This window comes from Ovis aries, chromosome 12 (assembly GCF_016772045.2).
Source record: "Ovis aries strain OAR_USU_Benz2616 breed Rambouillet chromosome 12, ARS-UI_Ramb_v3.0, whole genome shotgun sequence".
In the NCBI taxonomy this organism is placed as follows: domain Eukaryota; kingdom Metazoa; phylum Chordata; class Mammalia; order Artiodactyla; family Bovidae; genus Ovis; species Ovis aries.
The window spans coordinates 60,319,271-60,344,610 of NC_056065.1; the positions used below are offsets into that span (position 1 = coordinate 60,319,271).

Genomic DNA, 25,340 nt, shown 5'->3' on the forward strand with positions numbered 1-25,340 from the left:
GCTGCAGTCCATTGGGTTGCTAAGAGTCAGATATGACTGAGCGACTTCCCTTTCACTTTTCACTTTCACGCATTGGAGAAGGAAATGGCAACCCACTCCAGTGTTCTTGCCTGGAGAATCCCAGGGACAGGGGAGCCTGGTGGGCTTCTGTCTATGGGGTCGCACAGAGTCAGACATGACTGAAGTGACTTAGCAGCAGCAGCAGCAACAGAAATAAATTTGGGAAATTCACAAATATGAAATACACAACATACTTCAAGATAACCAGTAGGTCAAGGATGAAATCAAATGGAAAATTAAAAATTTGAGGTGAATGAAGATGAACACATAACACACCAAAACTTATGGAATACAGTGAAAGCAGTGCTTAAGGAGAGATGCATACCTATAAAGAGCCATCAATATATTAACAAAGAAGAAAGATCTCAAATCAATTACTTAAACTTCTACCTTAGGAAACTAGAAAAAAGAGCAAACTAAATCCAAAGCAAGAAGAAGGAAATAATAAAGATTAGGGTAGAAATAAGTGTGATATAAAATAGAGAAACAATAGAGAATCAACAAAGCCAAAAACTGTGACTTGAAAAAAATCAACAAAATTGACCAAACTTGAGCTAGACCACTCAAGAAAAAAAGAGAGGAGACTTAAGTTGCTATTTTTTGTTGTTTATTTGCTCAGTCATTTCCAACTCATTGCAGCCCCATGGCAAGCTACTATACTCAAGAATAAAAGCTAATCAACTGCTGACATTACAGAAATAAAAAGGGTTATAAAGGAGTACTATGAATAATTGTATACCAAAAAATTAGATAACCTAGATAAAATGGTCAGATTCCTTAAAAGATGTGAACTACTGAAACTGACTCCACAAGAAATAAAACAATCTGAATATACCTGTAACAAAGTGATTTAATTAGTAATTAAGAAACTACTCACAAAGAAAAACCTAGCCCCAGATAGCCTCACTAAAGAATTTTATATTGTTGAAAGATGAATTCTCCCTTCATAAACTCTTCCAAAATAATGGAAGAGGAGGGAACACTTCTCATTTCATTCTATGAGACCAGTATTACCCCGATACCAAAATCAGATTAAGACATTACAAGAAAAGAAAACTACAGACAAATATACCTGATGAATATAGATGCAAAACATCTCAACAAAATACCAGCAAATCAAATCCAGCAACACATAAAATGGATTATTCAGCAGATTGCTGCTGCTGAGTCGCTTCAGTCATGTCTGATTCTGTGCGACCCCATAGACAGCAGCCTACAAGGCTCCTCCGTCCCTGGGATTCTCCAGGCAAGAACACTGGAGTGGGTTGCCATTTCCTTCTCCAGTGCATGAATTTTGAGACCCTATGGACTGCAGCCTACCACGCTCCTCCATCCATGGGATTTTCCAGGCAAGAGTATTGGAGTGGGTCGCCATTGCCTTCTCCTGTTCATCAGGACCAGCTGAGATTAAGCCTAGGAATGCAAGATTGTTTAAACATCCCAAAATCAACAACTATAATACACTATTTGAACAGAATAAAAGCCAAAACCATTTGATCACATCAATAGCTGTAGAAAGCATTTGATAAAACCCAACATTCTTTTTTAAAACAAGAAACATTCAACAAACTAGGAATAAAAGGTATCTTCTTCAGCCTGATAAAGGACATCTAGGCAAAAACCCATAGCTAACATATTTTGTGGTGAAAGACTGAATGCTTTCCCCCTAAGATCAAGAACAAGACAAGGAAGTCAGCTCTTTCCACTGCTATTCAATATTTCACTAGAGGTTCTAGCCAGGACAGGAATGTGGAGTGAAGTGGGCTGACCACAATGAATCAAAGTAGAAATCAATAACAGAAAGATAATAGGAAATCTCCAAACACTTGTAAACCAAGCAACGTATTTCTAAATTATCATTTCATCAAAAAAGAAAGTCTTAAGGGAAGTTAAAAAAAACATGTTGAATAAAATAAAAGTTCAAATACAACATGTCAAAATTTATGGGATGCTGAGGAAGCAAGACTGAAAGAAAAATTTATTTCACTAAGTGCATGTAAATAGAAAAGAAGAAAGTCTCGAACCAATGATCTAAGTTTTTGTCTCAAACCTAGGAAAAAGAGCAAAATAAACCTAAAGGATTAAGAAAGAAGACAAGATTAGAAACAAATAAAACTGAAAACGGAAAAACAATAGAGAAATTCAAGAAACAAAGAGTTGTTTCTTTGAAGGAATCAATAAAATTAGCAAGACTGACAAAGGAAAAAAAGAGATAACACACATCACCAATGCTTCAAGAATTAAACAGGAAATATACTATAGACCCTGCAGACTTCAAAAAGATACCAAGGGAACATGGTGAACACACATAAATTTGACAACTTACATGAAATGCCAATTCTTTGAAAAATATGAAGTACCACATCTCACCCAAACTGAAGTAGACAATTTTAACAAACCTGTAACTATTAAGGAAATTAAATCTGCAATTTTAAAACTTCCAAAAAAGAAACCTCCATGCTCAGATAGTTTCACCAGAGAATTCTACCAGCATTTAAAGAAGATTCAACATCAAATCTACATCATCTCTTCCATAAAATGGAAAAGGAGGAAACATTTCCCCATTCATTTTATGAAGCCAATATTACTGTGATATGAAAATTAGATCAAGACCATACAAAGAAAGAAAACTTCAGACCAATACATCTAATGAATATAGACACAAATGTGCTTAAGAAAATATGAGCAAATAGAATTTAGCAACGTATAAAGAGAATTATATACCAGGAGCAAGTGGGCTTTATTTCAGAGATGCAAGCCGGGCTCAATTTATAAAAATCAATCAATGTAATTCACCATATTAACAGGCTAAAAAGAAAAAAAAATCACATGGTTATATAAACAGTATAAGAATGATTGACCAAATTCAACCCACTTTTGTGACAAAAACTTTCACAAAAATAGGAAGGGAAGGCAAATTTGCCCAGTTGATAACTACAGCTAATTTATACTTAATGATGAAAAGATTGAATGTTCTATCCCTAATTCTTATCAAAATATCAGGAAGATTCTTTGTAGATACAGAAAGATTATTCTAAAGTTTAAATAGAAAGGCAAAGGAACTAGAAGATTTAAAACAATTTTCAGTAGGAAGAATAAATATGGGTAGAATCAGTCTGCCCAATTTCAAGGTTTATTATATAGCTACAGTAATCAAGACTCATAATAGGAAAAACTGAAAAATCAGACTTTATTAAAATTTAACACTTCAAGAAAAGTTACGACCAACCTAGATAGCATATTCGAAAGCAGAGACATTACTTTGTCAACAAAGGTCCATCTAGTCAAGGCTATGGTTTTCCAGTGGTCATGTATGTAAGTGTTGGACTGGGAAGAAAGCTGAGAGCCGAAGAATTGATGCTTTTGAACTGTGGTGTTGGAGAAGACTCCTGAGAGTCCCTTGGACTGCAAGGAGGTCCAACCAGTCCATTCTGAAGATCAGCCCTGGGATTCCTTTGGAAGGAATGATGCTAAAGCTGAAACTCCAGTACTTTGGCCACCTCATGTGAAGAGTTGACTCATTGGAAAAGACTCTGATGCTGGGAGGGATTGGGGGCAGGAGAAGAAGGGGACGACAGAGGATGAGATGGCTGGATGGCATCACTGACTCGATGGACGCGACTCTGAGTGAACTCTGGGAGTTGGTGATGGACAGGGAGGCCTGGCTTGCTGCGATTCATGGGGTCGCAAAGAGTCGGACACGACTGAGCGATTGAACTGAACTGAACTGAGCAAGCTGATAGAACTATAAAAATATATAAGGAAGTAGTTACCATACAGTTAGGATAGTTGTTGCTTTAGGGGGAGGGACTTATGAAAAACAATGGGATCTGAGTTGATGGCAATGTCCTGGTGGTTATTACAAGGTTTAGTGTATTTTTCTCTGTGTGTAATTGTTTATGAGAAAATAACATATCCCTTCATATTTCACTGTCTTGACTTTGAGAAGAAATGAGGACGGAGGAATGTAGGTGTGAGGTTTGACTGTGTGAGAAAAGGCAGCACAGGAGAGTCTGAGGTCAAAATTTAGAACCTGTGAAGAGAGAGGGGGGAAATGGAGTGTTGAGGAAATGGCAAACCTGCTAGGATGATAAAGTGGGTAGATTGCTTATGAATGGTTTTTTTTTTTTTTCCCCTCAATGCTTAGGAATAATAAAGTTTGCTCTAAGTGCTAAATTTCTAACTCCCCTCTGAGCTGAGGGACTATAGTTTTTTCCAAACTAATATTTGGTTCACCTTGGCTTTGAATCCACCCGACTATCCAGGGCAAGAAGAGGAAAACATTTGATGTGGAGCAGAAAGGCTCCTTCCTTGAGCATGAATCCGGGTGATGCCATCCCTCTCTCCTCCCCAGTCCTCAGTTTAAGCAAGACTGGGGAACAGGGTCAGGAGAAAGATAAACAGCCCAAATCAGGTAAAAGTTCCCCAAATTTGGAAGTCCTGGAAAGGGACACATTCCTTCTGTCTCATTCTGTCAGGCTCTCCAGGCAGATCTGAACTATTGTTGTCAGAATTCATTGTCTGGAAGTACAGCATAGAAGCAACTTTAACAGCTTTATGTGCTGTGTTGAGTTGCTCAGTCGTGTCCGACTCTATGCGACCCCAAGGACTGTAGCCTGCCAGGGGCCTCTGTCCATGGGGATTCTCCTGGCAAGAATAGTGGGGTGGGTTGCTATGTCTTCCTCCAGGGAATCTTCCCAACCCAGGGATGGAACCCAGGTCTCTCGCATTGCAGGCGGATTCTTTACGGTCGGAGCCACCAGGAAAGCCTGTGTCATCTCAACTCTGAACCACCAGGGAAGAAGCTCCTATAAAAACTTTGTAAGAGGATGATTTAACGAGTCTCGAGCACCCTTAACGTTTTCTCCTTGTGCTGTGGGAAAGAGCTCTGCTGCTTCTTCCCTGCCTTTTCCTGCCAAATCTTGCCAGCCCAACTCTGATCACACACTGACTCCCTCCCTGCCCAGCCCCGAGGACCGGGTACCCCTCAACGGCGGGGACATCAGGTGTCACTGGGGCTTCAGGAACCAGTGCGGGCCGGAATTAGGAAAACAGCGAGCCGTTCAGGCGGCTCTCGAGGCCAAGTCCAGTGGACAGCGACACACCCTGGTCCTTACGACTGCCATTCTCCCAGGGTTTTCCGCGCTGGACCCAATCTGTACGTATCATACCAAGTCCCCTGAGCCAGCCTTCCTAAGGCGCCCGACTCCGAGTTTCCTTTTTTTTTTTTTTTTTTTTTGGCAAAAAGGCAGGGAAGCCTCTTTGGAAGGCAACCACCTGCGCTGTTCCATCTCTTCCCTTCGCCCTGGAGCAGGCATCCTCTCTAGCAGGGGATTCTCCCAGGATGCGGGCCAGCGCCAATCAGGACGCTCGGCACCTGCCCCCAGTGCCCGCACCTGGAGGGGCGATGAGGTTCTCGACTCCGGGCAGGGCCAGTCCTCCGAGCGCCGGGGAGGGCGGAGGAGCCTCACGTGGGCCTCTCCAGCCCGGGGCGCCCAGAAGGACGTGCGCAGACCCCGTGGGAGCCCAGCCCCGGAGCCGCCGCCGGAGCGAAGCCGCTCAGCAGAGGTAAAGAGTCAGGCGTTAATCCAAGCCGAGGTTCTCCGAAGGAGGCAGAAGGGAGGGCGCACGGCGGGCGGAGGACCACGCGGGGCGCCCGGCTTTGCGCCGGGATGCGCCCGGCCAGCGCGTACTTTCGAGGGCGCCTCCGAAGCCGGGTAAGCGCGCCCCGGGATCGCCGCCCTCAGCCCATCCCTATCTTGGCTTTGGCCGTGGTCATGCCCGGCTGGCTCTGGGCACCCGCTCGCCTCTCCGGCTTGGTGCCAGAGCAGCTCTCTCCAAGGAGGTGGAGGTGGGGGTGGAGGTGGAGGGAATGTCTCCGGCCTCGTGGCCAGGCCCCCGGGTCCCGCGGTCCCCGCCCCGGGGCGGGCCTTGCCGGGTCCCTGCCCGCGGCCGCACGTCCGCCGCCCGCCTCGGCTCGGCCTAGCCGACCTACTCCGCGGCGCTTTCCGCGCGGCGGGACCCCCACACTGACGCGGCTGCTGCGCCTCGGCTCCCGCGAGCTCCCGGGGACCATGCGGCTGCCCCGGCCCGCGGCACGGCTGGCCGCGAGGTCTGGCTCGGCGCGCGTGAGTGAACGGGGCTCCGGGCGGGGACTGAGGACCACGGGTGGGTGGAAACGGTCCGTCCGCGCGGCCGCGGGGATCCCAGCGCGCGGGCGCCCCCGGGCCAGCCTTGCAATTTGGGCTCGAGGTGCTGATGGTTTTCCTGAAGTTTTTCAAAATAAGTCGGGCGGAGGTGCGTTCGCGAAGCCGGTTCGGCCTCGCCGGTCCAGGATCGCCGGGGGCTGACTGCCTGCCTCGGGGACAGAGAAATCGGACTGTCACCCAGGCCCTCTGTCCGCCTCGTCCTGGGCCCCAGGGCGGGCGTCCAGCCCCGCATCCCTCGGGCAGCGCCCGGGCAGGAGGGCGCAGCGGGTCTAACTGGAGGCGCTGGCCACATCGGAGCTCCGCTCAGCGGCCAGGAGGAAGGTTTGGCTCGGGTAGAGAGATCCGGAGGTGAGCGAAAGCAGTGTCGGGGTGATACCCCCCCACTCTGCTGCTTGCGCTCGGGTAACTCTGAAGTCCGGCTGGGATGGGCGAGTAGAGCGCCCAGCGCGGCGCCTGGGAGACCCTCGGCATGGGGCTGGAGGGCTTCCTGGCTGCTCTGCACCTCCCAAGGCGGCGAAGGAGGGCAGGGGTGAAGAGCTGTCTTCTCTGTCGGTGTCTTTGGCTACTTACTCCATCCATGCTTTTCTGCCTCCTCTGGGCATCAATTTTCTCTGGGGCCCTGCAAGTTTGCTCCAACTATTTTAATGTGGCCCCAGCTACTTTCCTCTGGGGCCCCCCGCAATCAGTTGAGGCACTTTTTCTCGCCCTTTCCAGTCCGCCGAGCTGCGGACCTGGAGGATCTGGGCTGCAGGGAGGGTGGTTTCCACTAGCAGGACTCCTCTGCGACCCTAAGGAGGCTGCAGTGTAACTGACACGGGTCGCGGTCTACACAGTCTGATCTCTGTGCTCTGCCACGTCTCCGCCACCACCACCACCTCCCGTGGGTCTGAGCGAGACCCACGTTTTATACCGTGGGAGAGAGAAACGATGTTGGACTCCAGATCCAGCAAGTTCACTTTGCGGGCGATCCGCTGGGATCTGGAGTCTTGGGCGGGGGTGGGGGGTGCGGAAGGCCGCTTTATTTCTGTGCTAATGAAATACTTGAAATCACATTTGAATCTTGCCCCTTTCCTTCAGACTGACAGAGGTGGACCTAGAGGGAGGAAAGAGCAAAGGAACATTCTCTGAAAGCAGTTGTAATTTCTCAGGCGTCTCCCAGAAGGGTCCAGCTCCCACGCAGGAGATCTAAGCTAACAGAATACAGACATATAGGGTCAGGTCGGCACTCATGTGGTTTCCTGAGGTTCAGCCGGGGCATTAGACATCAGAAGCATGGTCCTCCTCACAGCTCCCTCACTGTCATAATTCCTGCCGTCCTAGAAGTGGGGGGTAATGAAATGAGACAGGACCTAGTGTGAATGGGAAAAGTCTCAAGCTCTTTGGGAGGAAGGGGGATTATATGCATAGAAGCCCAGCTGTGAACATCACTGAGGTTCCTGCCAAAGCTAGAAATCTGCATGTAATTGACCACATCAAAAATAGTGCTTGGGGAAGCTAAGCTGGGGCTGTGCTGCTGATGAGAGCAAGTCCTTCGTGTTTTGCTCAAGGATCTCTGTTTTGTCTCTGACTTGCCCATCTGTAATTGGAAATGAGCTCTGCCTAGACCAGAGAGCCCTCAGCCTGAATACAGACATCATCTGGCAGCAGAGGAGCCTGGTACAGAAACAGCCCACCCCTCACCCAGAGGCCCTGCAGGGGATTTTAGTGAGCTCTCCTGCTAACTTTGGAAGGAGCCTGGGGTGACTTATAGGAGGAGTTGGGAATCCTCTGGGTGGCCATTTAACAAAAGAGCCTTTTCCCCCAGCTGGACAGTTCAGGCCCTGTCAATTGTGAAAAGTGCCCTGAGGTTTAGAATCTAGCCTGATGGTTATTAACGCTAATGAAGCCTGCTGCTGTTTGCTAACTACCTTCTGTGTATCAGAGATAAGGCTTTGCAAAAGATCAGTATTATGATCCCCATATTTCATGGAAATATGAAATTTCATATTTAGGAAAGGTTAAGCAATTTGCTAAGATCGTAAAGCTCATCAGTGGCAAAGCTGTGCCTGGAACCCAGGTCTGTCTGATTCTGTCTCTGCTCCTTCCACAGGGCAACTGTCCTCCCCCTAAGAACAGACACACATGTGGGAGCTGAAAATACAGAACGTTGTGAATAAAGACTGTTATTTGTAGGTCCAAGGGATGTTTGTGACCCCATTAGACTTCAGAGGACATGCCGTCCTGGTAAAACTGGATGCTGTTTTCTCCCTCTAGGACTCAGGCATTTAACTCATACAAAACAGATTAATTTCTTTAGTATGTAAAGGGTAAACTGCGATGACATTTATTTACCGTTCAGTTAGCAAACATCAAAAAGATGGATAAACTGCTGATGAGGTTCTGAGAAAACAGGCAGTTTCATACATTGCTGGTCAAAGAGTAAACTGGTAGTACTCCTTTGGAGAGCATTTTAGACGCATTTATCAATATTAGTAATGCCCATGCCCTCTGACTCAGTGATTCCAATCTTAGGAATCTAATTTGCCCTTGTTCTTGCATGTGGCCACACAGACATGTATCCATTACAGTATTGTTTGAACAATGAAAGAACAACCTACATGCTCATTAAAGGGGGACTTGTGGTACTTCCAGATAGTGGAATACTGTTCTGTTCATCCATTAAAAAAATGAAAGATTTAGGAACCTTACTATTAGTATATAACTGATATAGGACAGTTTGTTTTCAAGATAGGGACTAAGTGGAAAACACGCATAGGGTGTGTATAATATGCTACTGTTCACACTATAAAAGAGAAGGAAGAAGAAGCAGTTCAAGAAATTTGCTTGTGTTTGCATAACCATATACACAAAAGCTAATAATATCTGTTGCCTCCAGGGAGAGTGGCCCTGTAAACTCTCTTATACATTTTTACTTTTGAATCATGTGAATGCATCAGCTATTCTTAATAAAAACCTCTTTCCTTGCCCTGTGTCTGCCATAGTCCCTCAAGCTGAACAGTGTGGGGCAATAGTCCCCTTAGGGTTGCTTGGTTCCCTTTGGGATAAAAGCAAAAGTACTGTGAGACCGCGCAGGGCCCATAGGCTCTGGGCCATCTAAAATTCCTTTGACTTCAGGCAAGTTTTGCTTGGAAAGTTGGGATGAGAGGTGTTTTAGCCTCTCTGAACTGGGTACGGGAGATAGGATATCTCCAGCCTTGAAAACAACACGAAGAAATACCAACTATCCTTTTTACTGCCGTATTTGTTGTTGTTTAGTTGCTAAGTTGTGTCCAACTCTTTGGGACTCCATAGACTGTAGCCCACCAGCCTCCTCTGTCCATGGGATTTCCCAGGCAAAAATACTGGAGTGAGTTGCCATTTCCTCCTCTAGGGGATCTTCCTGATCCAGGGATCGAACCCACATCTCCTGCATTGGCAGGTGGATTATTTACCACCGAACCACCTGGGAGAGCTCTCAGGATAGTACTGCCCTATTGTTCCTCTATACAGGATAAAGTATCAGCACCTAGATAGCATTAAACAAGGGAGGGGAGGAACACTGTGGTTGGACTTCAGAAAGGGCAGAAGAGGTCTGTTTCTGGTGTTGCATTTGGACCTCAGAAAGGAGAGGAAGGGAGATACGCTTGAAAGAAAAGTTTTGAAAATTGTTCTGGGATCTAGGAATGCATTATAGACCCAGAAGAGGAAGGAAGGATATTGATGCCATTGTCTGTGCATCAATCAGTATGTCCCCAGAAGCCCCTTTGGGTGCTCCCCATCTGCACAGATGCGCAGTTCAGTTTTTCCCCCCATGCAGCCTGGAAGCCATTAGATGCACGAAGGTGGTTGGGGGCACGTATTAGGCACTGACTTCCCTCCTTCAGGTAGGACAGGGTGTTGAATAGCAGAAGCAGTGGAAGAAAGACTGGCTTCTAATCACATGAGAAGAGGCCCTTCTGCACTATTAGGTGGGAAGCTTTCATTGGGAGCTCTCTCTGTTCAGTTACCCTGCTGAGCGCTCTGCCTATTATTATCTCATTTAACCTCTTGATCAGGTACACATGAAAACCCTTTGCCATCAAGCAACGACAACTTTATGCTCTCCTTTCAATGGCTTTTCCGATCTCTGCACGGGAACCTGCAACACAGGCATAGTGGCATCTCAGAGGCGCTTGCAGACTCAGTTTGGGTTATAACAGCATGTGGCTGAGCATTCCATGCTTTGATGGATGAGCTGGAATCTGTGCAGGCTGGATAGGTTTGTATAAAGCAGGGTTCAGGGACAAAGCAGTCAGCGCTCTTGGTTTGGATTTTCATCTTTCTTGTTTCTGTCTGTGTGTGCATTAGGGCTGGGCTGAGTGGACTGTAAGTGCGGTGTTCCCTGGGGATGGAGGGAGGAGGGGTTGTCTCTGCTTTAGTCCAGATACCAGTGGTGTGGAGGGCTGTGAGGATGTGCTTGGGAGGCCCGGGGACTGCAGTCAAGGAGGGAGATGAGCAGAGTGGCCCCTGAGCCCTAGATCTGTGCTGGGAGTCTGTCTGCTGTTTGGAAAAAAAAAAAAAACACACAAAAAACAGCCTGAGAGCTGAGAGCCTTGCTCACTGCAAACCTTTCTTCTCCCACGCAGCTCACTGGCTAGGGCTCACCTCTGATTCCCATTCCACTTCAAAAAGAAGCAGCTTGAATTTTTCTCCAAATAAATTCTGGAGCACCCAGGCTCCTTCTCTAAGCTGTGGTTGCCAATAGGAGTGAGAGCAAGAAGCTGGATGGGAGTCTCAGCTAAGGCTGTCAGGACCCAGCCAGAAGGTGGGAAAGCCAGATACCCCATCTATGGATATTTTCAAAAAGTCACCTTATGACAAACACAAAGATGCTATTTACATACGTACTAATAGTGGATGATTAGCCTAACACACTTTAATTCAGAAAATGCCTGTTGTTTTCTGAGGAGACAGAAAGGTGAGCACAGCCTTGTCCCCAGACCTGAGTTGCCTGCAAGGCAATCTGGGAGAGAAACAGTCATGTCAGCAGCAGGACTTTGCAAACCAAAGAAGTCAACGCCAAGTAGAGGAACAGGCGACATGCGGTCACATGCATGAGCTAGGGTGAGCCAGGCTGCCGTGGTAATTCTGATAGATTATGAAGGTCTTTTTGGAGGAGGTGAGTTTTGAACCGAGCCTTGAAGGTGAAGTATGATTTTGACAGATAAGCTCAGGAGAAAGGTCAGACGTGGCTAAGAGAACAGCTTGGGCAAAGGCACAGGATTATGATAGAATGTGGAATATTCAGAGATATACTCATATCAGAAAAACATCATGATTTACCCAGCTTCTGCCTCAGGCACACAGCATTTTCAGATACTTAGAGAATAAAACTCTATATCCCCATTAAATAGGTGGCCACTATGATTTTTTGTTGTTGTTGTTCTTTTTTGGTGGTAAAATCAACAGGGCTCAATGATGGATTAGATATTAGAAGTGAAGCTCACAAGGACAAGACTTGTAAAGCTATAATAGATTTGTATCGGATTCATTGTACTTTAAAAAAAATACAGTGGCTGGTATTTTGCATATGTGAAATTTACATTTCTGTTCTATCACACCGCTGTGTCACTGAGTTGTTCAATTGGGAGGCAGCGGAGCATAGAAGGAAGAATACTGGGACCAAGGATGTAGGTTCTGTCTCACTATTTTGTTTATTCATTTATTCAGTCATCCATTTATTCCTTCATTCAACAAACATGATCATGGGCCTGGGACACATGCTGGGATCACTGGGGAGGGGTAGGAATGGGGGAGAGAGAAACAGAGAGGCAGGGGGGAAGGTAAGGAGGGAGCGAGAGAGAAAAAGAAAGGGGGAAAGAAAAGGAAAAGCCATGGTCCCTGTACGCTCCCAGGAACTTGCAGTACATGGAGGAGATCAGAGGAAGAGGTGATAAATATAAAAATAGGGATGAAGGGCAATGGGAGAGGCTAGTTGCTAAAATGAATAACCAACCTAATAAATTGCATGAGATACCTCCAAGAGAACAAATCAGAAAGCTAAAAACTTTCAGTGGGTCTCAAATACTTGTTCATGTAGTAAAACCCATGGGAATCATGGTGCTCTTTAAAGAACCCCATGAAATATTTATATAGTAAAATGGCTGAATGTATAGTTTTGAACTAAATCCGAGAGCATCCTATGCCAAACTCTATCACAGGCATAGACTTGTAGGTGTCACATTTTAAGAAAACTTTCTGAAACAAAAACTTTAAATTGAGAATATTCTGTCAGCTCATTTTTGCTCCCTGAGAACTGAGGAATGACTGCCAGGTTTCTATTTTAGTGCAGGAAACCCTCAGTCCAGCTGGTGGAACATCAGGCCTCCACGGGAGCGTGGTTTTGGCAGTTCGAAGGTTGTGGATGACTTTAACAAGGGCAATTTCAGAGGAGTGACACTGCGAGAAGCTAGTTAGAGTTGAGTTGAAAAGTGAGGATCACATTTTCGAGATGTTAACAAGTATTTATTGAATGTCACAGGGGATACCATGTTCAGTTCAGTCGCTCAGTCGTGTCCGACTTTTTGCAGGCCCATGGACTGCAGCACAGCAGGCTTCCCTGTCCATCACCAACTCTCAGAGTTTGCTCAAACTCATGTCCATTGAGTTGGTGATGCCATCCAACCATCTCATCCTCTGTTGTCCCCTTCTCCTCCTGCCTTCAATCTTTCCCAGCATCAGCGTCTTTTCTAATGAGTCAGTTCTTCACATCATGTGGCCAAAATATTGGAATTCCACCTTCAACATGAATATTCCAATGAATATTCAGGACTGATTTCCTTAGGATTGACTGGCTGGATCTCCTTGCAGTCCAAGGGACTCTCAAGAGTCTTCTCCAACACCACAGTTCAAAAGCATCAATTCTTCAGCGCTCAGCTTCCTTTAGAGTCCAACTCTCACATCCATACATGACTACTGGAAAAACCATAGCTTTGACTAGATGGACCTTTGTTGGCAAAGTAATGTCTCTGCTTTTTAATATGCTGTCTAGGTTGGTCATAACTTTTCTTCCAAGGAGCAAGCGTCTTTTAATTTCATGGCTACAGTCAACATCTGCAGTGATTTTGGAGCCCCCCCCTCCCAGAAAGTTCTGTCACTGTTTCCCCATCTATTTGCCATGAAGTGATGGGACCAGATGCCATGTTGAGCAGGGACAAAAACCAAAACAGTCAAAGCCCCAGCCCCCATGGAGCTTGAAGTCATTGGGAGGAAACAGATTTGTCACAAGGGCAATATAAAGTGACACAGTGATAAAAGCTATAAAGTAGAGGCACATGGTGAGCTCCCTGGTGGCTCAGTCGGTAAAGAATCCACCTGCAATGCAAGAGACCTGAGTTCAATCCCTGGTTCAGAAAGATCCCCTGGAGGAGGAAATAGCAACTCACTCCAGTATTCTTGCCTGGGAAATCCCATTGGCAGAGGAGCCTGACAGGCTATAGTCCATGGGTTGCAAGAGTCAGATACAACTTAGCAACTAAACCACCATCACTAGAGGCACATGGTACATTATAAGAGAGTTTCATGGATGGTCTGAGGCCACTCAAGGAGGACCTGGGAAGTCCTCCTGAGGGAATGCTGATTGAGCTGAAGCCTGAAGAGTGAGCAAGAGTTAAGGATGTGAGGGGACTTTGGGAACTGGGAGAGAGTATTCTAGAAATGGAGAAAGGCTGTGGCTACAGGGAACATGGTATGTTTAGATGCCAAAGGCCAGTGGGTTGGGGTGCAGAGAGAGAGAGAGAGAGGGACAAGCACATGAGATGATCAGGAGAGGCAGAAAGGGGTTTGAACATGCAGAGTCTGATTGGCCACAGGCAAGGATTTGATGTTGTTTCTAAAGCAGTGGTAGTCGCTGAAGCAGGAGGGCAACATAGTCAGAATTTCCATTTCAAAGAGATCTCACTGGTTGCATACTGTGGACTATCTGTCTGAAGTGGTCAAGAGTATATCCAGGGAGATCAATCAGGAGACTCGTGAAGTCATCCAGGTGAAAGATGACAGTTGTTTAGACTGGGATGGATGTAGTAGACATGGAGAGAAGTAGGCAGGTTTGAGAAGTCTAGAGAGTGAAAGGAATGGGAAGTGGTGGTTTGGATGTGAGCGTTGAGAGGAAATTATTGTGGATAAGTCCTAGGCTCCCAGTTTTGTGTGGTGGATGGTGGTACCATTTCCTGAGACAGGATGTAGTGGGGGAGGACAAGACTTCGGGGCAAACATCATGAGCTCAACCTCAACCCTGCTGTACTTGAGAAGCCTTTGAATCATCTCAAGCAGGAGGTTTGAGAAGTCTGGGCAGGAAATATGCCTCTTGTAAGTCATCAACATCTGGGGGTCATAGAAACCATGGCATGGATGAGGCTGCCTAGGGACTGAAGGTGGGCTCAGAAGAGAAGGCCTGGGACTGACTTCAAGTAGAGCAGAATGATTCTGAAAAGTAAACAGAGAAGGATGATCCAGAGAGACAGGATGAAAACCAGGAGGTGAAAACTTCATGAAAGCCCGCAGAGTGTTTCCTGAAGAAAAGAGAAAGCAGAGGTGCTGCTGGGAAGCGAGTTAACATGAGCACCAATAAAGGCCCACTGGCTCTAGAAACATGGAGATCGTAAGTGATTTTAAGCAAGAACTTCAGTGATATAATAAACAAAAGTCAGATTGTAGTTGATGGAGGAAAAAGTGGAAAGTGAGGAAATGGACACAGCTTATATAAATGTCTTTCCAGATGTTTGGTTGTGATGGAGAGAGAGGGTAGTTTCATCGTTTTAGGAGGAGGCAGTTGAGCACGTTTAAATGCCAATGGAAAGGGTTCAGTTGAATGGAGAAGTTAGACGTTACAGGAAGGATAATTCATAATGTGAGGTTCCCAGGAAGATGAGAGGACAGCACTGAATGTGCAGGGGGAGGGACTGGCCTTAGGATGGAGAGGGACCAGTCTTGGAAAGCCTTTCCAGAACAGGTAGTGTTTGAGCTAGAACGTGAAGATGAAAATCTTTGCAGACAAGAAGGGAACATCTTTGCAGACAAGGAAAGAGGTCTTGTAGGCAGAGGGAGGCCCAGGAGTCTCAAGAGATGGCAGGAGGGACTGGAAACTGCATATAATCCAGTACTGTCAGAAAAGGAAATGTTGGATTATGAAGATGAGTTGAGAGACTGGATGGAGCCTGGCATGCTGCCTCCTGGGCTAAGGGCCTTGACTTGCCCCAGTAGGAGATGTGTAGCCACTGTTGATTTTTGATAGAGGCAGAGTGATTGCTCAGGAGACAGTAGTGATAGTCTAGGTGAGGGCTGACCAGAGAATGAGTTTCAGTGACACGGGTCTGAGGTACGGTCACCTTAGTGGATAAGTAAAAAGAAATTAAGAGCCATTGGCATTAAGGAAGTCACGGAAATTTGAGGCTAGGCTGTTAGAGAGGTCATCTTCGTACATGCTGAAACTTTCTGGGATGATGGCAGAAGCTTAGATGATGAGGAGACAGTTGCTAAAGTCCTCAGTGAGTGAGGGAGCATCAGTGATGGGGCAGGAAATAGAGTGAAGAATAGTCAAATAGCATAGAGATCTCAAAGGAATAAGGGGTTTTTGCAAGATAATGGAAATCAAACACTCTAGACTGTACTTCTGGAGAGCAGAATCGACTCATGGAAGATTTTAACTTTTGCTTGTGTCCAAGATGAGGCAGCCATCATAAAACAGGACATGTTTCCAAGGCGCCAGGCCACTGCTGGAGGATACCATGCAACACTACAGATGGGCACCCACAGATTCAAGATCTCAGAAATCAGCTGAGTGGCCACGATGACTTCACAAGCCAAGATGTTATCCTTGGTAGAGTCCCTTTCCCAGCCCCTCAAAGAACATTTCCAGTCTCTTTGCTGAGGTCTTGTCCTCCCACGGGGGCAAAGGAGTTGGGCAAACTGCCTCCCTCATCTCAAGGTGCTGGCTGTTCAACGCCTGCCTTCTCTTGGCAGATGGGTTTCATTGCCCACTACTTCTTTGTTGAGCATCCACTCTGTACCTAGGCTGTGCTGGGCACATTGGAGGATTCAGAAAACTGCCAGACATGGTCCATGCCCTCAAGAATCCCTCTAATTAGAAAAGTCAGACTGGTACACCCGGAGTAGTAGGAACAATAGTGAGAGGCTGTGTCCAGACAGTCAGGAAAGGAGGTACGGGCATTGAGCCATCTAGTCAAGAGCTGGTGGCTCAGATGGTAAAGCATCTGCCTGCAATGCCGGAGACCTGGGTTCAGTCCCTGAGTTGGGAAGATCCCCTGGAGAAGGAAATGGCAACCCACTCCAGTATTCTTGCCTGGGAAATCCCATGCACAGAGGAGCCTACATAGCGGGCTACAGTCGATGGGGAAGCAAAGAGTCAGACATGACTGAGTGACTTCGCTTCAAACAAAAACAAGGAATCTGGAAAAAATCTTCCAAGTTTTGGATGAGGGAGGAGGCTTGAGGAGTGGTAGTGCCATTCACAAAGATAGGAAATTCAATAGAGGAAGTCTTCGGAGGGGAGATGAAGACTTCTGATTTGGAAATGGAGAGTTTGTAGGCTTATTTAGGTGGAGACAGATGTGGGTCTCATTTGTCTATATTGATGAAATGGCAAGTTCTGAGCAGGTATCAAGAATAGATGTTTTGTGAGTTCCCTGGTAGCCTCATGGTTCGGATTCCATGCTTTCACTACTGTGGCCCAGGTTCAGTCCTTGTTTAGGGAACTGAGATTCCACAAGCCACGCAGGACAGCCTAAAAACACGAGGACCCAAAAAGGGAAAAGGGAGGGAGGTTCAAAAGGGAGGGGATATATGTCACCTATGGCTGATTCATGTTGAGGTTTGACAGAAAATAACAAAATTCTGTAAAGCAATTATCCTTCGATAAAAAAATTAAAAAAAAAAACAAACCAGGAGGAGCCAATGAAGACAATGGTAATAAAAAGATGAAGAAGGCACATACTTTAGAAACAGTTAAGGCAAAAATGGATAAGATTTGGTGATTGATCAGATGTGAGGGAAGAGATTGGGATGACTTACAAGTTACTGGGCATGGGGACTGGGTAGATGGTGCATATGTGCTTAATTGCTCAGCTGTGTCCCCTTAGTCATAGCCCTCCAGGCTCCTCTGTCCATGGGATTCTCCAGGCAAGAATACTGGAGTGGGTTGCCTTGCCCTCCTCCAGGGGATCTTCCTGACCCAGGGGTTGAACCCAGGTCTCCTGTATTGCAGGCAGATTCTTTACCATCTGAGCCACCAGGGAGGTCCAGTCAGATGGTGGTACCATTAATTAGGAGGAGAAATGCAAGAGGGAAACACTTTGCAGAGAAGAGCAGGTAAAACCATAAGGCCTGTTTTGGAACATTCGAATCAGAGATTCCTGTGGAACAGCTAAGCATACAGAGTCTAGGAGCCACTTGGCAGTGCGAGTCTGAAACTCAAAGAGCATTCAGGCCAGGTATATAGCTTTAAGGTCATACTGTCATGCCGCAAGAGAGTCTCTGAGCACCAAGGGATATGGGTTCACAGATGTTGACATTGTTACTGGACTCTTGATGCCTTGTTAATTGAAAGGTCATGTGGGAAAAGGTAGGTTGGTTGAGAATGCTTCTTGTAGTATTTTCTTTCTTTCTGTCTCTATTAACAAAGCCTGGATCAGAGCACATGCTGCTTCGCCTTGAGAAAGAACGCTTATCTGGATGTCAGAGCTTTCCTTAATCCAGGTCATCTTCCCAAATATTTCCCTCCTGACAGACAAATAATAACTGTATTTTCCGGATCTTTTTGAATCTAAAAGAAGATATTTTATAGACTTGCCTGGTGGTCCAGTGGTTAAAAATCCACCTGCCAGTGCAGGGGACATGGACTTGATCCCTGGTCTGGGAAGGTCCCACATGCCACAGAGCACCTAAGCCCCTGAGCCACAACTTCTAAAGCCTGCACTCTAGAGCCCAAGCTCAGCAACAAGAAGAGCCTCTGCAATGAGAACCCCCCCGCCTGCCGCAACTAGAGCAAGCTCACTGCAGCAACAAACACCCATCGCAGCCAAAATAAATAAATAAAGGCATTTTACTAAAAGCGCTTCCCAGGTGGCACCAGTGGTAAAGAGCCCACCTGCCGATGCAGGAGGTGTAAGAGACGTGGGTTTGATCCCTGGGTCAGGAAGATTGCCTGGAGGAGGGCATGGCAACTCACTCCAGTTTCTTGCCTGGAGAATTCCATGGACAGAGGAGCCTAATGGGCTATGGTCCCTGGATTCACAAAGTCAGATACAGCTGAGCAACTGAACACACACAGCACATTTTACTAAACTATTTGAGGACAAAAGGTTGCAGTTTCTCTGAAACAGATATAACTCTTTGAATGGTTTAAGAGAAAAACAACAGGAAAAAAAAAAAAAAGGCTAACACTCTCCTTAACCCCACCTTCATGTCTGCTCATGAGTTAGCCACTCCCCATGCCTCCTCTCACTAGGTGAGTTTGAGTAAGTGTGAGGCTACAGGACTGTATGACTATGCAGACGCTGTAAATAGTTTTTCTAGGCTCTTTCCTTTCTTCGGCTCACTAACTTCACCAGTGTTCCTGGCCTTTTGTCCACCCATCACCCTGCCTTTTAGCAGGCATTTATTGATAGGGCCATGCAGGTCATTATAGTTTTTATATACTTTCATTTCCTATATTTTCCTTTTTAAATACTTTTCCTATTCCTTTCTGGAATTCCTTGAGTCCCCCACCTCTGGGGCTGCTCTAGCCCCTCCCTTAAGACTCCCAGATTTCCCCACAGTCCAGCAACCAAAGGGGTAATGTTGGCACAGCAGCAACTCCTCTTCCAAGCCCAGGGCTGCTCTGGACACCAGTACTGACTGGCCATCATGGGTCAATCCCGTTGTTTTTCTGGATTGAGGCTTATGGTGTATCAGGCACTGGGCCAGGTGCTGAGATGCAGTGGTGAACAAGGCAGGCGAGGCCCCTTGTCTACACCAAGTGAGAAACACTTGGCTTGTGGTCTAGACTGCTGTTTCTCAGTCTCATCACAGTTGACATGGGCCTGATAACTCTTCATTGCGGGCAGCTCTCCTGTGCACTGTTATGTTTAGCAGCAATCCATTAGATGCTTATAGCAATTTCTCCCCTGATTGTGACAACCAAAAATATGAACAGACGTTGCCAAATGTCCCCTTGAGGCCAAAACATCGCTCCTTCCCCACTGAAAGGATAAAAGGATAAAATTATTATCAAATAATTGATCACAAAAAGAAAAATACAAAGTACAAAGATGCTCTGAAAAAAAAATATTAGCAGATACCATGATAGAGAATGGAAGGAGACTTTAGGTTTGATTATATGAATCAAGGCCTCATTAATGAAGTGTTGCTTAAGCAGAAGTTAAGTAACGCTTAAGGGAGATGAGAAACTAAAGAGCCTGTTGATTAAAGTGAAAGAGGAGAGTGAAGAATTTGGCTTAAAACTCAACATTCAGAAAACTAAGATCATGGCATCTGGTCCCATCACTTCATGGCAAATAAATGGGGAAACAGTGGAAACAGTAACAGACTTTTTGCGGGAGGGGCTCCAAAATTACTGCAGATGGTGACTGCAGCCATGAAATTAAAAGATGCTTGCTCCTTGGAAGAAAAGTTGTGACTAACCTAGACAGCATATTAAAAAGCAGAGACATTACTTTGCCAACAAAAGTCTGTCTAGTCAAAGCTATGGTTTCTCCAGTAGTCATGTATGGATGTGAGAGTTGGATCACAAAGAAAGGTGAGCGTCTAAGGATTGATTCTTTTGAACTGTGGTCTTGGAGAAGACTCTTGAGAGTCCCTGGGACAGCAAGGAAATCCAACCAGTCCATCCTAAAGGAAATCAGTCCTGAATATTCATTGGAAGGATGGATGCTGAAGCTGAAACTCCAATACTTTGGCCACCTGATGAGAAGAACGGACTCATTTGAAAAAACCCTGATGCCAGGAAAAATTGAAAGCAGGAGGAGAAGGGAATGACAGAGGATGAGATGGTTGGATAGCATCACTGACTCAAAGGACATGAGTTTGAGTGAACTCGGGAGTTGGTGATGGACAGGGAGGCCTGGCATGCTGCAGTCCATGGGATCACAAAGAGTTGGACACAACTGAGCTACTGAACTGAACTGAAGGGGGATGAGAAGGAGTGAGTCACATAAGGAATAAGGGGCTGAACAAAAGGCTTTTGCTGTTTGAAGAACAGAAAAAAAAAAAAAAAAAAAAGACTTGTTGACTGGGGCCTAGGGACCAAAGGGAAAAGTGATGCAAGATGAGAGAGGAAAGGTAGGCAGAAGCTAGATTATGAGAGCCTTATAAACCATGGTGTTCTAAGAGTACCTCCAAATATTGGTGCAGTGTTTTAAGTAGGCAAGAGATATGCACAGGTTAATGTCTGAAGATTATCTTTCCTTTGAGTGGCAGCCGGTTGGGAAATGATGCCAGTGGTCCCAGGCAAGAAATTGGGGGTGGCCTGGATCAGGGCTGTGGAGATGGAGAGGTGTGGATGGATTTGGGATCTGGCTTGCTTGTTCCTGGTGCCTCACATATTCTGGTCATATCCAAGGGTTGGCAGTACTGGTGCAGGGACCACCTTCCCTTTATTCAGTAGCATTTGTTGAGTACCTGCTGCACACCCAGTGAGTAAGACACTCATCCAGGCAGCCCAAAGTCTAGAAGAGAGAGACACACAATATGATTCCAGAGTGTGGAGGTGCCATGACTCTAAAGCATGGAAGTGTGGAGCGGGAGGTAATCCAGTCTAGGGGGAGGAGAAGAGTCAGGGGAGGACTGGAGGAAGGGACAACTAAATTGATTTACAAAAAAATAAGTTAAGTGAAGAGGTGGGGTGGGGAACAGGCATGCCAGGCCTAGCACGACCCAGCGGAAGCCCAGAGGATGCAAAGTATACGTGGAAGGGCAGAAGCATAAAAACCAGGGCAGGGGCAGGAGAGAGAGGAGGCTGCAGGGGTCAGCAAGAGCCTGACCATGAATTAACCTTTGGGTCTCGAGGTGAGAACAGGAGCAGATGGGAGGCGTGCGCTCTCCAGCTTCCGAGCTAGTCTTCTCCAGTGCATCCCCCACTTGCTACCAGAGCACTCTCTCTAAAGTCTAGATCTACTTAAGACCTCTCAAAGTTCCTCCCATATTCTGTGTCCCACAGAGTTCCCCACAGTGGCTCCCAGGTGTCCTCACCCTACTCAGCTTCTGCCATACCAAGTGACTTTTACCAAACCCAGTCTCTTCCACAAACCATGTGCCCTCATTCACAACAAAAAGAATCCTAAAAAGAGAGCACAAGATTATCATCACAGGTAAAATAACTAATGTGACAGAAATGTTTCCTAATCAGAAATTTCCTCGGTAAACTAGCAGCCACTTAAAATGACGTAGGGACTTCCCTTGTAGTCCAGTGGTTAAGAGTCCACCTTCTGATGCAAGGGCTGCTGGCTCAATACCTGGTCGGAGAACTAAGTTCCCACATGCCTCGGGGTATGGCCAAAATTTTTTTTTAAATGATATAGAAACATATTTGACATGAAAAAATACATATGATCTGTAGCTAAATTATAAAGTGGCCTTTACACAGTATAATTCTAGTAAGCATGTGGGTATATATCAGTATGAGAGTACGGGAAAAAGTCAACAGGTCTTATCTCCAAGCGAACAGAGTTACAGGAGATTTTAACTTTTGTCTTTTGACGTATGTATTATATTTTAAAAATTTCTAATACACAGTTATTACTTTTATGATAAGAAACAACAAACAAAGCTACTCTAGGGACATGGCTGGCAATGTTCCCAAGGGTGACTGACCTCTGGCTGGTTACCCTGACTGCTCCTTGTAGACACAGCAGTATTTTTCTCCAGGAGGACTGCAAGCGAGACTAATTCATTAAGTGCTTTCAGTCCTGAAGATGACAGAAACCAGGAAAGCATAAAGTCTCGTTACTACGACAGCCAGTAGCCTTGATGTCTGTGTGTTTATTTATTAACAGGACTTTATGTATCCATCCTCCCACCAGTTCCAGGAGCCTCACAGCTGACTTTGATACAGATCACATTTTCAAAATGGTACAGCCCATCCGTCAGAAGACAGACAAGGCTGTCTCACCCGAGGATTAAAACTACAAGAACATGGTCCTTGGAAACAAAATGAGCTTGAAAGATACTGACAAGGGCTGGTGAGGGGTTAGGAGAATAGTGTGCCGAGGAGCAAACTGGATCCATGGGTTGTTTTCTTTAAGTTAACGAGAATCGAATAATGACTTTACTGTGCAGGCATTGAGTGTGCTCTGTCACCTTTCCAGCAGTTTTATAAGGAATTATTCCCATTTTAGAGCTGCTAAAACTGAGACTCAGAGAGGATGAAGAACTGGTTAATAAGAGCTTAATTTTTAACACAGCTGTTTCTTCAATCACCCACTCTCCTGCAACTCCACCCTACTTAATGGATGTGGCTTAAAGGCAGGGGATTTTAAAGCTTGGGAAATTTTCTATTGATTTTGGCTTAGAAGTTACTCAGCATCAAGTGGATGCCAAATGCCCTTGTTGAATGGATGGATGAAGGTGTGGGTGGATGGGCGGATGGACAAAGAAAGAATGGTTTTTAAAAATCATACAAAGGCAGAGAGAAATGATCGCATTAGAAACTTATCTCACAGTTTCTACAAATGGACGTGACCAGGATACCATAGGTCTGTCTGTTCTCTACCGGAGACTTACAAGTCTGTGCCTGTAATGGGAGTAAACATCAGGAGAGACATTTTTGGAATGCTGGAGAGAAACGGGACCCTGCTGGGTATGTGGGTCAGTCAGTCCTGTCACAGCTTGGGGAGGAGAGGTGCTGGCTTGGCCGAGCTTGTGAACAAAGCTTAGATGTCTGCTGTTCTCCTTTGCAGACTGGTTACCGTGGTCCTACTGTGTTCTAGCAGTTTGCCTGCCTTACTCTATTCTTGTGGTCTTGGGACACAGGGCAGTAAGGAGACCCAAACAGTACTGCTTCATAGGAAGCAGAGCTTTATTTTATTTTGTCAAGTTGGTACCAAACTGGCAGCTTTCTCCTGGCTCAAGTGAAGAGCTGTTTTTCTCCATGTGTGTGCTGTCAGCTCTAGGAACGCTTGACATCAGTTATTGGGTCAGCAAGTAGAAAACGAAGGAAGTGTTAGTTCACATGTCTTATCTCCTGAGTCATCTTCCTTGCTCTGGAAGAGGCTCACACCTTCCTTTTTCCAGCTCTGCCTTAGTCAGCCAGCAGCAGGAACAAAGGCCCTTGTATCCAGATCACTGTGGAAGCCTAGAAGAGAAATACTTGGGCAACACGAAGGTCTTTGTCTTCTAAGGAGTTCATAGCTTTCTTAGAAAGAGAGTGTCCGCCAACTTCAGATCACAGAGCAATGGGATTGGAGTAATGATGAAAAGTCTGTGAGTGAAGGGGCTGCAGAACCCTGGACTGGCTAGTCTCTTGTGAAAAAATGAAGGCGCTTGGGAGGGACTCTGCTTTTTCCTATTCTTTTTTTTTGCTAAGAATGTGAACTTCTTTAATCACACACCTAATGAGGTTAATCTGGGAAGACCTGAAGACGGTGACTTCTGAAAAAGGGCACTTTCTCATAGGATATTAGAGAACTGTATCTGAGCCTGAGAGGAGAGGCACGGTCTCTGGTGGTAGGCTGTGGCAAGTGCCACTTTACAGATGTGGAAACGGAAGGCCAGACGTCCCCGCGTCCCCCCGAATGGCAGGGAAATCCTAATGCTTGGACCTGCGCAGTGGCTGCAGGACAGGTGCCTCCCCTTTCGGACAAGAGGCACTTTCCCAGAGGCCTCCCCCAGGTGTATGGGAGAATCCGAATTCCTCTCCTTGATCTTCCCTGGTGCTTCCTTACTAGCCCCATCCAGCCCCAATTTGGATTGGGGAACAGCTTTTAAAAATTATCTCTAAAAGATCACATACCTACACATACTCACCGAGTATTTTATTCGGGAAATCATAAATGACTCTCGGACTGAATAGAAACCTGAACAATCAAATAAGTTCCCCAGGGGCTCCAAAGAAACAAGATTCACAGAACTGGCTGGCAGCACTGCAGAAAATAGAGCTGATGGAGAGCCCCACATGGGTGTGGGGTGACCTTGACAAGGGAAATCCTAGCTGGTATTTTGATCAGCCTTCTTTCTCTCAGGACATTGATGCTGTTGGATGCCCCAGCAACAGGCTCCTGCTTATTCTCGTAACACCTGGGCAGATGAGATGGGGAAGACGATAAGGCAGATGAGAGGGTACCCATGTGAGCCATAGATGGAGAACGAGCCCTGCTGAAATTCCTACAAACAGGGATTTCCCTGGTGGTCCAGTGGCTAAGACTCCAAGCTCCCAAAGCAGGGGACCTGGGTTCGATCCCTGATCAGGGAATTAGATCCCACATGTCACAAATAAGAGTTTGCAAGCCACACTAACAGTTTGCATTCCACAACTAAAGATCCCATATGCTGCAACGAAGATCGAAGATCCCAGGTGCTGAGCTAAGACTGTGTAGCCAGACAACAAATGAAAATAAATATTAAAAAATTTCCTATGGACAGGATTTGGGGTTCCTAAACTAGAAACAGGCTACCCACACTCTGATTGTATTCCAACAGCTCAAATTCTATAGTCTCAAAATTTTCCTATTACATTTAATTGTCTTCCATTCTATTTCTCTTCTTTTACTCTTCTGTGGGTGGTGAGGTTATCAGGCGTCGGTAGGGCAACCAACTTGCCCAGGCCTTCCTGTTGTAACACCAAAAGTCTCATCTCCAAGGAAGTCTTTCAGTCGCAGGGAAAGCCAGATGGTTGGTCACTCTAAAGGTATGTCACTGCTTTCAGAGAAACTCCTGTGGAGGGAGAGTGTGTCTCCAGGTTTCTTCTGGAGGTGGTCTCATATGGTAGTTAAAGTGTGGGCTCTGGGCACATGACCAGGGTGCACATCCTGGCTCTGACTCGCATCCATGCCAGTCCTGGGGCAAGTCACTGGACCTCGCTGTGCCTTGGTTGCCTCATCTGAG

The 25,340-nt window shown here is 46.0% G+C and overlaps 1 protein-coding gene across 3 annotated transcripts in view; it reads left to right on the plus strand.

Annotated features, from left to right (window-relative positions):
- Positions 1 to 5,557: 5,557 nt before the first annotated feature.
- LOC101121873 (protein FAM163A) overlaps positions 5,558 to 25,340 on the plus strand; it is a 98,191-nt gene continuing 78,408 nt past the window's right edge. Inside the window, exon 1 of one of the 3 annotated variants that reach the window (XM_015099341.4) lies at positions 5,558 to 5,777. The gene's annotated coding sequence lies outside the window, so the exon portion shown is untranslated. Of the gene's footprint in view, positions 5,778 to 6,034; positions 6,189 to 6,226; positions 6,618 to 25,340 lie in introns of those variants that run through there. The other 2 variants (XM_042229421.2, XM_060396648.1) reach the window with 2 other exon arrangements.